Raw genomic sequence first — 4276 nt, 5'->3', positions numbered from 1 at the left:
TTCCGTTTTATAGTCTTGATACGTGGTCGAGGGCGTTTCACATCGATTTACGTTTAACGCTTTTATCTTTGCCACCTTTGAATATTTGCAACCACACAAGGAAACTGAGTTGTTCACCTACAGTCAACTTAATTGTTCCGACCCCACTTGTGGGGGGAGGAACTATATACTCAAATGGTTTTTTTTTTGTTCAGTCAATTTTGGCCGATCGATATATTCATCGTAGAGAATTGTGAGAGGTATCATTAAAAAACTCGTCCAGCGTAGAATTGGAAGCTAAAAATATTTTTTTGAATTTCGTTTTTTTCGAGGAGTTATCGAGGGTTGAAGTTTTGTGTGAACAACGGGATATTTGGCATGATTTTGTTCACTTTTAGTACAATTTTTCTTCAAAATAAGAACTTTTAATAAAAATATTAATTCAAAATTCCATTTCACGCCACAAATTCAATCAATTTTGGGTTCCTAATAGACGAACGAAAGGCGATAAAAAGACTAGTTCTGGTCTCATAGAAAAGTTTACTATCAAAAAAATTCAAATTCTATTTGAGAGCTCTTTTCCTAGAAATTTGATATTTTTCTTTGTTTTCTCAAGTCACCTAGAGATTAGTCACTTTTCATATCGAGGTTCCGTTAATGACAACCTGAATTACAGTCTAATGAAGCCCAATGAACAAAAAATTCGTTTTCAAGGAATCAATCGTGTTTTTTTTGGGCTTCGACTCTGAGTTTTCGTAATTTTAAATGAAATTTTGATTTTCTATTTGAGGTTTTACTAAACTTGTGGAGTCCTATGGCCTAAACTCGTTGACAAAAAGTGCAAAAGTTTCCGAAATGAGCACTATGTGAACCAATCTAGATCTTTGACTGGACAGCTAATGGCTGTTAAGACTTTAAAAATGATTTTTCGCGAATTGTTTTTTAACATTAACATATCATAAACTTGTTTTCGTGAATTGTAAGTCATTCTCAGTAATGACAGAACCCTCTTTTTTCCACTCCAACCGAAATTAACCAGTCTAAAGGTTTGATCTTCTAACTATTTGTTAAATGACTTAAATGCAACAAAATTTCAAAATTTCTCAAAAAACTTTTTTTGGATATTTTCGTAAAATTGGATCCTCTTGAAATCTTATCAAATTATCTTGATATTGATATATCACATTAGCTTATTGAAAATTTTTAATGGATCATGGATAAAGTTTTCAGAGAGAGAATTATGGTTTAATTGGCTTCGACACTTTCTTCTCGCACTTTTCTGCTGATTTCTTGGTTTTGCCTTGTTATTGTTGTTGTTTCCATAGACATAAGACTTATTGTGATGTCATATTGATAATCGAGACAAATATTGTTGTCTTCCAATCAATTCATAACTGAGCTTATTTATTGACTTCCGTTGAAAGCTATTGAATTTATTGGCTGTTGAGACATTAAAAACAATTTTTCGAGAAATTTATTTAATATCAACCGGTCTGAAGCATATTTTCGTGAACTGTATGTCAGTCTCATTAATCACCGAATCCCCTTCCGTTCTACTTGAACCAAAGTTAATTTAGTTAGCCGTTTTATATTCCAGCTATTGGTGTTATGACTTCGATGCACGAGTTTCCATAATTTGTTGAAAAATTTTCAGATATATTTTTTTTATAATTTTGGTTCCTTTTGGAATCCTAACCCATTATCTTAATATTGATTGTTGTATTGGCTTAGAGAAAACTTCAATGGATCATACATAGAGTCTTCACAGAAAAGCTAATGGTTTAAATGGCTTCGACACTTTCTTCTCACAATTTTCTACTTAATTTTTGGATTTTTGCTTGTTTTTGTTGTTGTTGTTTTCATAGTCAATGGCTTATCGTGAAGTCTTACTGATGACTTACGAATGACAAGCGTCTTTGTTGTCTCATCTAGGCGTAACCTAGCGTTTTTACTAGCTTCCTTTGAGGGCTATTGAATTTAATGGCATTGTGACTAAGGGTTTTCTCTAACATTTCGTGGTTTTAATGTATTTGTTCAACTTGAAACTTATTCTCATCATTGAGAGCTCCATTACAATTCCTTGTATTTTAAAAATTAACATGTTTACTGATATCATGACGTTACTTATGTTTTGTTTGTTTGACAATATGCGTTTTCATAAAGTTATGTGAGTGGTGTATTTGTGTTTCTTTTTCTCTTCCTTTAGCACAATCGCGTAATAACAGATCCCAATGATTTTCAAATGTGGCCGGATTGAACTTATTTGTTCCTTCAGCATCTTTTTTGTTGAATTAGTACATACAGAAAATGAAAAAAAAGACACAATATTCAGATAATAGCTAATGATTTTAATGGCTTCACTAATTTCTGTTTCCGCAATGTTTTTAATTTGTTGTTCGTATTTTTTTTGAGCTTTTCTACATCTTTAGTCCGTTCCCATGGCTTAGTCTTACCAAAGACACTACCTATTGGTTTCATTTCGCCTTTTTAATAAAATTCTCAAGAATTATTTTGCTAAAAGCTAATCATTTTTAATGACTTTGAATACATTTGGAATTATTTGGTTTAACAAATGTTGATTGATTTTTTAGTTTCGCATCAATATTTCTTCTTTTTGTTGACTTGTTATCGGGTCTCATTGAGATAAATCCCATCTGCTCTTTGAACTAGGAATAAGAAAATCTGTGTCGTTAGGGTTTTGTCTGATTGTAATTTGACGTTGTTACTAAGTGCTTTTTATATTTTGAGTTTTGTTTATGTTTTTTCTCTTTTGTTGTCGTATTTTTCTCGTAGACTTTTTAATGCCAGATCTCGTTGTAAAAATCTCGTCGTTTGATTAACTTTTTGTTAAAAATGTTGGTCAAAAGTTATTTAAGTCAAAAATGTAGATGAGCTCGGGTCGGAACATCATTTGCGAACGCACATTAACGGGCCGCCTTGTTCAATCTTGTGACCAAATCATGACCACATCGCGAATAAAATTGTTGAATCTCTTCACACAAAAAATGATAGACCCGACCAATTGTTTATTCAGGACATTTTTTTGCACAAAACATTTAATCAACTGAAGTACCTAATTGGAACATATTGTAAGCAAAAAATATTGAGTTCGGTTAGCGGCGAAAACAGAGCAGTTACCCTTAAGTTTGATGACTGTCTTTTTACCCTCTTTGTTTTAGTTGTCAAAGATGATTTGCGGCAGGAATATTTAAATTTCAGGAAAAAAAGTTCCTAAAAACGTTTAAACATTATTAAACAATTTTAAAAGCGCTAAGAGCAGCTTTTAATATGGTCATTGTGCTTTTCAAATGAAGCACAATTTTCACGTTTAAGTTCTGACTTACTTCACTGAATGGATTGTTTCAACTGAATGGATTTTAAATTCTTTCATGCATTCGATTACGCAATGCGGTGAATACCGTCAAAGTGAAACGATCAAAATCTAGAGACGGGATAAACCGATAAAACCCGCTCATTAGGCCATTGAGATTTAGTTTATCAAAGTTCATTAGAGTGTTTGCTGGCTGACATTGGTATTAAGCATATTGGCTTTTATTATAGTTTTAGAATTCAACTGAAACTGAACACCAAATTAGAACTTTTTGACAGTGAAATTATTTCTTGTTCTTAATAGCCGCCCGAGCTTCTTACACGGCTATTATCGCGCCCCTATTTTTTAACTTCCTAATTGTGGCCACACATATCAGTTGCACTAGATTGCCCAATTTGATAGACAACCTTTGGATCAGAAACTTCCCGCGTTTGTAAGAATAACCACTTGCTTCAAGGCTATTTCAAAAGTAAAAATCTTCCAAACACTATAACTTCAAATGGAAAAATATAGTCGGCAGATTGCGGGAAAATAGTCACCGTTGACGCACTTGATGCACATTCGGTGAAAATGAGAAAAGGATAATTTGACCAATTTTTTGTTTTTTTTCAGCGTCAAAAAGTGTTCCAATTTGTTGTGCAATTTCAGTTGGATTCTAAAACTATATTTAGCTCAGCTTCTAAACTGAAAGCTAATATACTTAAAAACAATGCCAGCTACCAAATAGTTTAGCTTTCATTTTAGAAGCTTAATCAAAAATAGTTTTAGAATCCTACTGAAACTGCACGCCAAATTACAACACTGTTGACATTAAAGAAAGCAAATATTAGGTCAAATTATCTCTTCATTTCTTCTGTTTCAATCCCGATGTGAATCAAGCGCATCAACGGCGGCTACTTTCCAGCGATCTGCCGGCTATGTTCTTCCATTTGATATTATAGTGTTCGGAAGATTTTTACTTTTGAA

This window comes from Convolutriloba macropyga, chromosome 15 (genome assembly GCF_964194025.1).
Source record: "Convolutriloba macropyga chromosome 15, txConMacr16.3, whole genome shotgun sequence".
Lineage (NCBI taxonomy): Eukaryota > Metazoa > Xenacoelomorpha > Acoela > Convolutidae > Convolutriloba > Convolutriloba macropyga.
Note: the sequence above shows the minus strand (reverse complement) of the source record.